The following is a 15194-nucleotide window of genomic DNA, read 5'->3' on the forward strand; positions in this document are numbered from 1 at the left end:
AATTAATATTTTCTTTTCGGTACGGTATATCTATATTGTCCGTAAAGATAAGAACAAGTTACTAAAAACTCTATAAATAAGTGCATGTTCAAATAATCGAAGAAAAAACAACCTCGAAAATATGAATTAATTTACATCAATTTAAGTTATCCAGTTGGCCTATTTATTTTTAAATTTATTTAATTGTAACAAGCTATGAAAACTGTAACATCTAACCAGCCATTCCAAACCATCCAAATATATAAATTTAGCAAATCGATATATTCCCATCATCGCCATATTTTAGATTTTTTTTAAATTATATTTTAGAGTCTTTATTATACCAATTAGGGTTTAGGTGAACTTAGTCAACTGCTTAATGAGGGCTCCGAAGTACAGTTCTTGCAGAAGACATCCGGTCTTCTCCAGCCTGAATACTGGTGTGTCTAGGGTGACCTTCCTTATAAGATTTTGCTTTTTTTATTAATAGTCACAATTATAAATTTTCAACTATACCCAGCAGGATAATAATTTTCGACTATCGCAACAGTAGGAGGATCGTTCCTTACCCGTTGCCTTACTTCTGCTCCAACTAAGTCGACCAAACCTATTATATTAACATCTAGTATTTAAAATTTTCAAATAATCAGTTTAAAAAAATAAAAATATATTTTATCTAGTAAATGTTAGTACTAGTTCAAAAATAATTTATTATTTCAAGCATTAAAAATACTTATATATATATATATATATATATATATATATATATTACAAATAGTATTTAAATAATATAGATTTGAGGAAACAATAAGATATTAAGTCGGCTTGGTGGCGCAGTGGTAAAGGCGATGGGACGGTCCTCCTACTGTTGCGAAAGCCGCGGGTTCGAATCCTGCTGGGGCATGGTCGTAAATTTATGTTTGTGATTATTTAAAATTTATGAACATTCTAGGCAAGAGTATAAAATCCGACAAGGAAAATGATCCCAGTCACGCCCGTAACCAGGGTGGGTAAGGCCGGATGTCTTCTGGGATAATTTCTAAAGTTGGTCACTCGCCAGTCGGTAGGCTTAATGCTGAGGACCGTGGAAGTTATTTTAGCAAATAGAATAAATACAAAATATTCACGGTTCCTAAAAACATTTAATAATTTAATTAATGAAATGTATATATATATTTTCATATTTTTATAAACTTATAAATATTAATCAATTTTATTTAAAGTTTCTTTTTGTCGATTCATTATACTTATTGTTTTACTAGATTATCAGAGAAATTTTCAGTTTCCTGCTACTGAACGAACTCAAACTTATAAAGGTAACGTTACTTATCAGTAACACACAGGCAAAATTTTCATAATTACTAATCTTGCAGAGTGAACAATTTTTATTTAAACCCGATAAGTCCACGACATATTATTAACATGTCAAACATAAAATAATCGTCAGTTCGTGTCGTTAAAACCACTTTAAAGCCCATTACGCAATAGCATTTGCTCTATATTTAAATACATTTTAAAATAAAAGCTCGCATAAAAAAACCGCAGACTCGTCACTGATTAAACAACTTCAGGATTTCCACTGCAATCTAATTAAAATTCCTTAAAGATGCTTACGGAATATACATTCTAGTATATATATGCATATATATATATATATATATATATATATATATATGTATATATATATATATATATATATATATATATATATATATATAGTTGAATGGAGGGTCCCGAAAGCTTAGGTAAACCTCCTTTCTGTTTCGGAAACAAAATAATTTTAGTGGTCATCAAAATAATGTTGATGACAGTGTTGTAAACCGTCATTTTTATTCGTGATGATTACAAAGCGCCACAAGGTCGCCCTATTTAATCGAAATCACCATTTCAGTGAGTCAGGACGTTTAGGTCGTTTTCCCTGATGATCTATAATTTGCTAGACAACATTTTGATTTTATTGCTTTTTAATTGAACCTGTGATATAATTTTTTCAGGGTTGCTATGTAAATTAGATATCAGAATATAGTTTCGTAAGTTCGATATAATTTTCTCATTTATTGTTCTATCACATTTTTTGCTTTCAGTTTAAAAATCATTAACGGTTATTTAAGAGCTATAAAGATATTGTGTAATACTTTTAGTACATTTTTTTATTATTCGAAAATTCTTGATTCCTATGTAAAATCCCGACAATAGTTAATTATTTACAAAGTTTTCATATAATGCGTTCAGGCCGACAAGAAAGCGTTGAAATGAAACCGAAACTGGATCGTTAACCATTCTTTCGCGTGTTGCTTGGAGCCGCGATTTGAATATCGGCCGAATCGGACAAATGGTAACGGCCGTTTTGTTGCCCTCCTGAAAAAACATCCAGAATTTCAAAAGTCCACATTTAATAATACAACCGTTTCGAATTAAGATCGTTATCATCGTGAGGTTTTCACGTGAGTGGCGCTAATCACGACACAACAATGGTAATTTGCTACTAATAGAAAATCGATGGTTTTGGTGAAGACCCCGACACTATGGCGCAATGCAGGTTCGTTTTAAGGTATAAGATATCAACTGTAATTATGTTTACAGTGCTTCAAAAATAGATAAAACTGTCCAAAAAATATCTCGACCTTATATTATTAACATTTAATTATAAATAACTGTAGAAAACCATAGAGCTTACAGAAGTAATCATCAGATATAAGATTCAGGTAGGTGACCTGTGGACATTCTAGAGGTTACAATATTTCTCTTTTATGTAAACTAAGATTAAAGCAAAAAAAATGAAAATAAATATTTTTTTCTACAATATGAAAATCAAGTATGATATGTGTAAAATTTCGTAAGGATTGGTAAAAAACTCTAAGAGCTAGAATGTACCCAAATTCGAAAAAACATATTTTCGGGAAAAACAGGTTTGAAAGTTAGAGTAGCAATAGAGGAAAATTTTCGACAGTAATTAATTAATTTAAACAACTTACTAATCAATCAGCTACCCGAGCATATTGCAGTCCTTCATGAGCTTCATGTGTGTCATTTTGGACTTGCTGCTGTTCTTTTCTAGCTTTTCGATTCGACTCGTCGATTGTCAACTTCTTGGGTAATATTAAACTCGTTCAGAATGATTAAAATACTGGAGGATCCTTCTTTAAATAAACACGCAGCAAAATATGCACGATTTTTAAACCAGAATGCAAATGTTTTGGAACCATTTGCCAAACTGTTGTTTAAACATCTCTCGAAAAAATCATCTCTTGTTAAATCTTTATTTTCTTCTACCTTTTATTTCTCTTCTTTCTTTTCTTCTTCTTCTTACGAACCGCTTCGATTTCGCGATTTTATTGCTTTTCAGGCAAAAATTGTAATTTAATTGGGTACTATAACTCGTCCTCTATGATTACAGCCATAGGTTGCAAGATTTGTGCATCATACACTTTTGCAGCTTAAATAGGAAGTTCTGATACACCAAATGTACTCACGGGATATAATTACGTGCCTTCTAGTTTAGATCGTTGCGACATGACTTGACTAGCATACGATTTCGAAATATTGAAAAAGCGCGGAAGTGGATCATGGATGGCAAATGGATGGATAAGGGGATCCTTACCAAATCAAATTCATAAACTAATATTTCATTCATTATATTATTATATATTTACAATCATGACGGGAGTTAGTAGCAAAACGATTGTATCTTTAAGAAATAACAATTGTTTAATGTTTCACTAAAAAAGATATATTTTATATGTCGGAAACAGGATTTCCCTAGAAATTCGCAAAAGAGACAAGTTTGTTAAACTTTGACTCGACCTTATGGCTCCAGGGTCGTAACCGACCCAATCCCTGTGCTCTTTTACAGGGTTGTCAGTTTATTTTTGCGCCTTAAATTCACTTCAAACTTTCGTTAGTCCTCATATAACTAAAACTAAATTAGAAACGCGTGTCAATAGTATTTATTTATGTTATCAATTTTAATAAAGTACCATTTCATTAGCTATTCGCGCTGATAATCTATACCGTTCATATTAATTCGTTTTTATTTCGATAACGTCCAATTTATTTCTTTTTATAATCGATCTATTCCTTTCACTATACCTATTCACGTGTCACGGTGATTTTAAAAGGACTACACTCAGACGTTTCTATTGTCAGCAATCGATGAATAGCTTTAATAATATAGGAAAATCAGTTAAAAGTTGAATGCTTACGCCTTTTTGTTGCCATCGACGTTAATCTTCCACTTCCATAAATGTTAAACTAAAAGAAACTTATATCATTACAATAACAAGTCTTATAAATCATTTATAAGGTTCATACATTCTATAAATAATATATGATTAAAAAAAATGGACGCAGGTTTACGTAGAAGGTAAACTAATTATTTTTGGTAACACTGATATTAATGAAATGTCTTTATGGCCTTATAATACCTGTAACATCGTATTTCTAGTATCACTTGACGCAATAGTACTTTTAAATGCAATTATTCATGGTACTGATTATCAAATACTTTTCATAATTTTCAATTATTTAAATACGAGTAGTAAAGTTAAATCATTAAATGGAATTAATAAACGAGTTAATAAAATGGTGACAGATGATGAAATATTAAAAACTATAAATTATTAATTAAACTGATTTCCTATAAATGATAATAGAGAGTAGCTTCATCGTCATTTATCACATAAAACACAAACAAAAAAAGAGCGAAGGCTTATACATCTACAGGCTTTTTTAAATGCCACAAAAATTATAATTAAACAAGATTAAAATGATTGATGAACACTTTTTAAAATGAATATCTTTAGCTAAAGTTGTGTTCATTTTATTGTGTTCGATTTTATGTAAATTTCTATTGAGAACAAGGAAAAAGGCATTGAATTGATTTTCTTTCATTGGTAGTCATTCATGACGAACTGTGTTTTGATAGTGTTTATGTTTAATAATAATGTGTTCGAATATTTTGTTAAAATTGATTTAATGCTTGTAAAGCAGTTACGAAAATACAAAGAAAACGAAAGGATCGATAAATACTATAAGTGATCATTAAACTCTAATATTTAGTCTATTTTAATTTTACATATTAATTTAATTATATAGCTTCTATATAAAACAAAAAATATTAAAATGAAAATAGCAAACTTTACTTCGAAATATTATGAAAATATGATACATTATTCTTCATTAGTGGGTAAACACAGAAGCCAAGTATACCGGATATCTCTTCCAAAGTTACGGTAGTTGGGGATTTAAATGCTGGTGCCATATTATTGCAAACTTATGTTTGTATTATTTTTTTAAATTCTGATAGGCATTAGTATAAAATTCCATAAGAAAAATCCAGTCACGCCAGTAACTAGGCTAAGTAAAGCAGTATATCTTCTTGGATGACCTCTAAGTTAGTCATTCACTAAATTTAACACTCGTAGTGATACATTTTTGATTTGTTAAATATATGGGAGTAAAAATACCTTAAGATACATTTGCAGCAATGCTTCAAAGATGTATGACAATTTATTTATTGTTTACAAGAAAATGGTCTTTATCACTTAGAAAAGAAAATAAAAAATAAATGTTTGATCTTTTAAATATTTGAGAGCTTAATAAGACCCTACAGTATTAGACAATATAATAAGTAATTATAGAGTGCCGGCTTGGTACCGTAAAGGTAACAGGACGGTAGGACTAAGCTGTTTGCGTTTTGTCACTATAGGTTTTTCCCATGTTAAACGTCGATCAAAATGCTTTCCCAGATATACAACGTTGTCTGCTAGCGGGACTTCATAATTATTCATTTTTACTGAGAGACAAGTTTTTCTACAAAGGTTGAATGTTGCATGGGTAGATTTTGTCTCATTTGCTTTGATACGCCACAATTCGACTTTCTTAAGATGAAGTTGGAGGTTTCTTGTGGCTGATATTCTATGCTCCTGTGATGATAAAACCGCTGTATTGTCAGGACATGTAGCAACAGTAGTGTTTCTTGAGTCGTAAGTCAACCGTATACAATAGATATAACAGTGGACCAAGAACAGTGCCATGCGGGACACCTGAATATATCGGATGTAGGTCAGTATATTCGTCACCCCGTTTAACAATAAAATGTCTGTCTGTGAGGTATGATTTCAGTAGTTTCAATTTGAGAAATGCAGCGGAACAATATTTTTATCATTTAGGTTATTGTTGATTTGGTTGACTGATCTATGTATTTGTTCTGTTGTTCCGTGTTATTAACTAAATATGACTAGATGGTATTAGTTAAGTAAATAATATAGTTAAGTAATAAGTTAAATTAATGCATACATAGTATATATAAATATATATATATATATATATATATATATATATATATATATAACTCGTTCACGCCCACTTGATTAAAAGTATATCACTTAGCCATCAACAAAAGCGAGCTAATCGAAAGTAAATGCCCCCCTCGATTAGGCCACGTCGAAGAAATACGGCGAATTTAACACAATAGCCAAATCTCGGGCGTTAGAGCGGTCGCCTTATCAGATCTGAACGGTCAATTGTAGAAAAACCCTTACGAAATGATGGGAAACGGGCGACACTTAGCGGCACGCAAAACCTCCATAACGTAATTGCCCCCCATTAGGATGTGAAAGTGGCGGCGGGGAATGAGGGGAGCAGCGGGTCGCTTGCCATAGGCCCTCCTGTTACCTTAACGTTTATTACATCGTCGAATGGCTAATCTAACACTATTACTTACCCCTCCACAAGGAGAGACCCTTCAGTTCTTCGAGCACCTCACGCGAACTGTGCGCCCATTTTTATTTTCCAGATTTTTACAAATTAAACGACACAACATGGATAAAAGGCATTTGTTTGATCGTAATTGGCCTTCGCATAGATAAAGAGTTCAGAAGCGTTATAAGCCGGAGAATAAATCGTTATCGGTTTTAAGTAAAACCTCGAAAGGATAATAATAAATCGTATTAACATATAACTTGTATTTATAATAACCACTTCTAAAATTGGTTTAAAATTTCCCTAATTGTATATTTTTAAGTGAAATGTAGCTTTTATCATAACACTTATAGTATTTTTAACAGTAATTTATAACCATATTATTAGATATTTGTAATATGAAATACTCACAATTTAATAATGAAAACTCACAATTAAATTTATAATCGCACCAAAGTTAAGCTAGAACTAAAATTATAAACTGGACCAAACATGAGCTTAAATCGGTCTCTATTATTAGTGATTGAATGTATTTTAATTCGCGATACTCTAGTGAAATATTAATGTGTTAAACCAACCGACTTGGTAAAGCGACAGGACGGACCCTCTACTACTGAGAGAGTCGCGGGTTCGAATCCCGATGAAGCATGGATGTATTTTATGTTTGTATTATAATTGGAAATGTCTTTCTAGGCAACAGTGATAAGGAATAACCATCACAGTCACGGCAGTAACCAAGCTGGTTAAGACCGGATATCTTCTGGGGTGGTTTCTAAGTTAGTCGCTGGCCAGTCGGTAGGCTTAATGGCGAGAACCGTGGTTCGGAGCCCACGACCTACTGTTTAGGTCCAGTCCAGATAAATCGTCGTTTGTAAAAAGGAGACTTTAAAATATACCATAAAAATCTGTTATACATTTATTTAGCATATATTTTAATTAACGATGTCCATTGGTAAAGTATCAATCTAGACAACAAAACCTAAATGCACATTTGATAATTTTGACATGCTTCTACTTAAAATAACAGTTTTCCATTAAGAATTATTGAGATATTCAGTGTATATCGGAATTAATCATGGAAAGTTCAAAATTGCATTTTGGAAATTCGCTACTTTTGTTGTTTGATCTGAATAAATCTGCTGTCAAAGATTACTAAACACATTTCGAAACTTATGGTAATTAAAATTCAAGATTCATGTCCATGAAAAATTGCTGTGGCTGTGGTAACATGTACATAACAGAGTGAAACTGTTACCGCAAATGTCTACAAATTTTCTCAAAAAGGCCTTTTTAAAGTGAAAATGTGTTCATATAGATAGCTCTAATCATCTTTAGCAAGCGCAACATACAGCAACTCCACAGACAAATAAATGTGCTCGATATCAATGAAGTGCGTCTGTTAAAAGTTTAGAGCCACCAGACCCGATTAATAAACACATAGAATAGCCTTTCTAGCAATATTTCCACCAATAAAATGTCTTTGCCTTCAGATTCCGACAGTTTTTAACGACTCTCAGTGGTAATTAATAAGCTTAATTAATCAAATAAAAGATGTAAAGCCTCCCGCAAATGAAGTTTTGTTTACACACAATTTGATAAATTTGAAGCGCACAAGAAAGATTCTTAATGACAGGGTTTTAATATAATAAATTTCCTTAATGTGAAAAATTTTACTAAATATGTATCGGATAAAGAATTTAGTAATTAAATAATATTTGAAAATGTATTTTGTATTTTATTGTTGTGAAAAGTTAATTATTCTTTTACTGGGTATAATTTGATTTAGACATTTAGACTCGTTTATTATGTGTAGCAACAGTATTTCGCTAATGTTTATCCTAGGTATATAGCACGTTGTTAAAATACCCGTCGAATAGCGGAAACGAAACTATACGAAGCAATAACTGCAATGGCATCTACGGATCAATAATTGGCGCATAATCAACGATACGGCGTTCGCATAGCAAAATTCCTAAAACCGCACCGTGTAATTTCAATAATACTCTTAAAGCCAATAATTGGTCTCCGATAAAGGCATTGGAAGAAACAAGTTTCTAAACAGCAATTATCACTAAGTTATGTAAAGTTAATCATAACATATTAATAACTGTAAGTTTTATAGCGCAAAACTGACATGAACTTACGTTGGATGTTTTATTCAGAGGCTAGGATAAATTAGGTTTGATTAATGCTGCCGGAGCAGGTATTTAAATAAGGAAACGTCAATTAACGGCTTTTGCAGGATGCAATTAGAATCGTCTTTGGATCGATGTGGTGTTGAGAATATTTCACAAAAATATAACTTGTCGTTTTAAGGTTTACTTAATGTTATAACTTAAACTTTGTACTATCATACAAATTAGTATAATTCTACTGCTTATTATATTAGTATTTGTTTCTTTTTGAAGTTGTTTTTGGGTTACAAGTTGTCAGACTTTATAAAGATTTTTCACACGCTCTTAAGGTTTTCGGTGCTGACCTTCTAATATATTTTAAAAACCTGTTAGCTATAGAGATAGAGTTTCAACTTTCAGAAAATAGTAAACTAGTACAATATGAATCAGGTTTCAAAATGTAGAGCATTAGCCCGTAAAATGTTTTGTGTTTGTTTAATTACTAAATATTTTCAAATCAATACAAGAAATATAACATTAAACTAATAAATATAGTATAGTATAATATAGTTTTAATATATTGAGACAAATCTGGACTTAGATATGAATGAATGTTGATGAACGACTGAATTGAATTCAAGAGAAATAATTTAAAAATTCCTATAATGATACCGAAAGGCAATTAGGACTAACAAATACGTGCTAAAATATTAAAACAGTGTTATTTCTATATTTACCTTTGAGGTAAAGATTAGGTAAGCATTGCTGAGAGTAGATGTCTGGGTGATTCGTTTACAGTTGATCCAAAACAACGTAACCAAGTTAATTAATATTATTTGCTTTATAAGATGGTATTAATAACATATATATTACACTACTAGTTAAAATTCTACGAATGGTAAAATAAACAACCACATAACAGGTCAATTGAAAATAATCGCCAGGGGCCAGATCTGGAGAATACGGTGGACGAGGAAGCAATTCGAAACTCAATTCATGGAATATTGACACGGTGCATTGTCTTGGTGAGGCAGCACTTTCCGGCGATTTCGTCCTTTAAACGGTCCAATAACGCTATGTAATAGTCGTAGTATACAGACGCCGTAACCTTGCCAGCCGACGTGTTGCGCATTCCCATGCTTTGGAGCGGGTTCATCGTGTGCAGTCCTTTGTCGGATGACTGTCGATTGGACTTCGGAGTGAAATGATGGAGCCATGTTTCATCCATTGTCACATATCGAGGCAAAAACTCAGGTTTATTACGCTTGATCAACTTCAAACATTGTGCCGCATCATCAACTCGTCGTTATTTTTGGTCAAAAGTGAGCTCGCGCGGCACAACTTTGCACGGAGCTTTCTCATACCCAAATATTCGTGAATGATATGATGTACACGTTCAGTTGATATATTTAGAGTGTCTGCTAATTCACTCAATTTCAATTTACAGTCATTCAAAATCATTTTGTGGATTTTGTTAATGTTTTCATCGGTAACAACCTCTTTTGGACGTCCACTGCGTTCACCGACTTTGGTGCTCATTTCACCACGTCTAAACTTAGCATACCAATCCTTGATGGTTGATTTTCCTGTGGTAGTGTCCAGAAACTCGGCATCAAGCCAAGTTTTCGCTTCAACTGTATTATTTTCCTTCAAAAAGCAATATATTATCAACACGCGAAATTCCGTTTTATCAATTTTTTTTCACTATAACAAAAGTTGCTTCACAATGCTATAGTTTACAAACTAATGATCCGACAGGTGTCAAATTTATACACGCATCTTTTTTTAGGGTTGGGGCTAACTAAAAGCATATAAATTTAATTCTAGTAGCGCCATCTATGTGTCAGGCCGGAAACTTTTCAATTGACCTGTTATATCATAAAATTATTCATAAATTAATGAAAATTTAAATTTGAGGATTGGTCCTAAGGTTATTATTACTTTTTCGCATGTCGAAATATGTGAATAGAGGGAAAATAATTGATATAAATTTAAAAAACTCAAATTAAGTGCCTGAGACATATATCGTTCTATTTTTTCCTTTTATTACCCTTATGTGATTCAATGATCTGCGCAGTGGATGATAACTATTTCTTATTATAACTGTTATATACATGACATAATAAAATCACTTCATTAAGAGATGTGAAAAGCATCTTAAGTTCATTTGTCCTGAAATGGCTTGTTTTAGGCACAATATCATTTTATTGAGGTGTATTTGGAGAGACTTTGATGCTGTTATAGGTTTGTGGTGTAATAAGGGCCGTATCATCTACATATGTTGAATGATTTTTTTGTGGAGCAATACAGCTACTACAGAAGATAGAAGGGAAAACCACACGAACTTGTATAGTGTATAAGTTTTACTCTCAACTTTAACTTAAGTAGTTTAGTTTGATTTTAATTTGGTATGTACATAGTGATGTATTAATCCCATACTCGCCTTGCTTGTGTATTAATGCATGTACAACAGAACAGTAGTAAAAATTTAATTTGTAAATTAAGATTGTACTAAATATAGCTATTGTAAGATGTAACTAATTTAAATATATATAAATCCAGTAGCTATTTGCTAATAAAATTAAATGAACTATGACTTTACTTTTGGTGCCTTAGGGATAATGAGTAATGTTAAATTTACAAATTATGTGAGAATGCGAAATTGTAATAACACAATAAAATAACATGAACTAAAAATAAAAGTTTTATGACAACCCTGTACATGTTGACAATGTTGAAACGTATAAACAGACATTACGACCAACAAAAGACGCTGGAAAAAGGATCTTTCTGTAGCTGGGGGATAATAAAATTTAAATCCCCGCCCGGAACGATGCTGAAAGCTTTTAGGGCGTAGTTTTATCCCATTGACGGTCAAACACGGTCGCTTTTATTTGATGTCTGAAACAATTTAGGAATTTCTATTTGCTCCGACTGAAGGCTCTATCAAACGGATCTTTTATTTATTTATTGCTCATCGCCAATTTGACCAGATCGATGTTAGTTCGTCTTAATGGTCAATAATACACTGTGTGTTATATATTTGGATTACCAATAATTAAATGAATTAGTTTCGTGTTAGTTTTGACTGCATTATTGTTTAGCGTTTCTTGGAATATGTTTTAAGCAATCTTTGATATCGCAACAACGCACTAAATTATTGCATATTATACTTTTCCTATTATTAAACGACGTTTACGCAATGAAACTCAGATTTAAATAAAATAAAAGAATTTAGATCACTTGGAAAGAAAGAGGACATCTAAAATCCAACATTAAACATGAGTATGTCATTTGTCGCGTTGTTAAAAGCCTGCAACGAAATCTTGCAATGTCTATTAGATCAATTGATTCTATTAAATCAATGCCTATAATATTCCAGATGTTAGAATATTAAATTATTTTTCAATTTTCTCTTTAATTTGTTCTTTTATAATATATAAAATATATTACTATTTTTTGAATAAGACGTGCGAAGTTCAAGTGCTTAGGATCAGCAACATAAAGGAAGAGATCCACGTCAACAAGTATAAGTCAGATAGGCCAAGCTGCAGGAACTTTCGCTTCTCTAAGATGATACGTACGTGTCTTCTGCATGGCTCATACACTTGAGCACTGGGTACAGTCTGACTTATGTAAACAAGAAGTAATTAAATTATTCGATTAGGATACAACTATCAGTGTAAAGTTTAAGAACGAAACTAGAGACACAAATTATAACGGCTTTGGAAAATATTTTTGCCAACTAGAAGGTTATCTGAACCAGACCTACAGTTTAACGTGAGCTCCGAACCACGGTTCTCGGCATTAAGCCTACTGAAACATCCGGTCTTACCGAACCTGGTTACGATCGCCTTTTTGCAGCAGGATTCGAACTAGCGACTATCGCAACAGCAGGTGGACCGTCCGCTCGCCTTTACCACTGCGCCAACGAAGCCGGCCAAAATAAATTAAAACCGCCTAAGATGTAGCCAATGCCAATGAGCAACTGTAGATCGACGAAGTGGCTATTGTTATTGTCGGAGAAAAATTACAAGATAGATGTAGGTGATACGAAGTTCACCGCGTCATCTAGTATATTACAAAAAATTTCTGTTGTTTATTTTACATTAGTTATTCTAAATATCTATATTTATCTACAAGGGTATCTAAGCAAATCTGATAATAAATATTTTTATTATTTAAATATTTCCCCATTCATAAGGACTGTGTATATTATATATATTGGAAAATATAAAATGGATCGCACTGTAAGGAATGTGGTATGTTTACTTAAACAAGCGAAGAAATAGTTCGACGGAAAAGGCATTAAAAACGATCAGAAAACAAAACACGGGCCTTATCGTGGCAATGAAAAAGTTAAACGTTGCGCCCATCCATTCTTCCTTCGTCGAGGAACACTCGGCCCGTCTGCGTGGGCGTACCAACATCGCAAAATACTTAATTGAAATAAACATTTTGATAAGGGAACATTAAGATAGGCGCATTAAACACCATTGTATATTCCGTTATTATCTCTGACACGGGTTTAATTTTAAATCGATTTGAATGGACGGGACAAGGCTCCGTGTTTAGATAGCGCTCGGCGTGTGTGGGAAGTGCCGAGACCCACCGAGAGGGATCGCCGCGCTCGCCCAGATAACTCGAATTAGAAATCTTGTCCGGGCCTATCTTAATTCTGAAAGGTGGAAGATAACGGAGATTATTAACGAGACGGTGAGGACCAGAGCGATAAGCTTTCGGACGATTTACAATCAGATAATGGTCTGTCGTGGTGCTTTCTCTCTTCGCCTCAACATGATTTCGTACGCGCTCTGAATTTATTCCCCTCTGACACATCACCGATTATTCTTATCTATGCACTGTTTCTGACTTGATCACGTGCGAGTCATAGGTAATTATTTATATATAATTTGATCCATTTTTACAGAAAATGTCAATAAAATCATAAAACAACTACCTAATCTAACTAACTAGTTCGAAATTCGGCCACAATTTATTAAGTTAATCATGTTTCTCTTATAATAGAGTATTGACAAACTTTTAAATCAATAAACAATTAATAAAATTTAATAAAAGCTGGAATATATATGATATATATTACTAATTAAAGTATTATACATTTATATGCTGACAATTATTAACATAATAAACTTTTTAAAAAATAGGAACTTTTTTCACAAAAACTTAATAATATAAGTAACATATATTAAATAATATATTTATTAAAATTTTTAATTATTTTTGGAGCTTTTGTATTTATTACAATTTTAATTATTCTTTAACTTAAAATATAATAAAATACTTAATTTCGATAAAAAAAATGACCTAAATTATAGAAGGGTCAAAGAATATAAAACAAATTTGATAACGATTTGAAATATACCAATACCAAATTACTGTGGATAATTCACAATTTCATCTAGTTGTCGTATCTGTTACATCTATGTAAATCAAATTCATTCAAATAATCTACATATTTTAGTAAATATTCTCACTTAAAATATATATTGAAAAGCAATAAATATACTTGTTTGATAAAAGAATAATTTATCTACCTGAATTTTTAAATAATATTGCATAGTTATGTACTTATTGGTTCTACTCCTCGACATTCAAAAAAGTATGTCATATTTTATTATTATATTTTTCGCTATCAGTAATTAATATTATTTACAACATTACTTTTAACTCTTGATTCGTAAATTCATATATTTATCACCTGTTATAAATGTATGAAAATGTAAAATGTGTGTGTAAATGTTTAAAATGTAATTGAATAACCAAAAGTATCACAAAATCTTAAACAACATTTCTTAAAATTCAATTAAAATCTTTTAATAATGCAATGATCACTCACTTATTTTCCGTTTTAATACCGTATTTTGCCTTCCGATTTAAAATTGTTTTGCCAGCATCTTGCGGTATTACCAGATTTTACATTACAACGTAAAATTACACGAGCGCGATCGATTTGAACCGTTGAAGCTGGTAGCGCGTCGCCCAAATCTAATGTAAATAGAGCCAAAAATTTTTGTTTATATTTGTTACTGATCTGACAGCTACTACCGGTTATTCGACTTGGGAATCATTTCATTTTATTGGATATTACTCATCTGTAGAATATATTTCACAAAATTTTAGGCCTATAAATTCTTCGCGTCAGTTTTAACCACGGCACCTGGTGCACCAGTTTTCAGCAAAAAGGAAGACAAAATTTTCACTAAACAGATTATTATCAAATAAATATATTTACAAACTATATATCAAAAATAATTTATTAATATAATAAGTTAAAGAGTTAGGTTTAAAACATTATAAGTATTTTTGTTTGTCCCTATTATCAATTCTGTACAGCGCCTTTTATCGATAAAAACAGGAGTTTTCCGAAAATCTGAA

General features: G+C 31.8%; 1 protein-coding gene across 1 annotated transcript in view; it reads left to right on the forward strand.

Annotated features, from left to right (window-relative positions):
* The window catches only part of LOC143190097 (homeobox protein B-H1), a 59087-nt gene that overhangs the window by 9591 nt on the left and 34302 nt on the right, over nucleotides 1-15194 (forward strand). The window lies entirely within an intron of this gene.

This window comes from Rhynchophorus ferrugineus, unplaced genomic scaffold (assembly GCF_030347505.1).
Source record: "Rhynchophorus ferrugineus isolate W39M unplaced genomic scaffold, kcgeb_rfMv2 rfM2, whole genome shotgun sequence".
NCBI classification, from domain to species: domain Eukaryota; kingdom Metazoa; phylum Arthropoda; class Insecta; order Coleoptera; family Curculionidae; genus Rhynchophorus; species Rhynchophorus ferrugineus.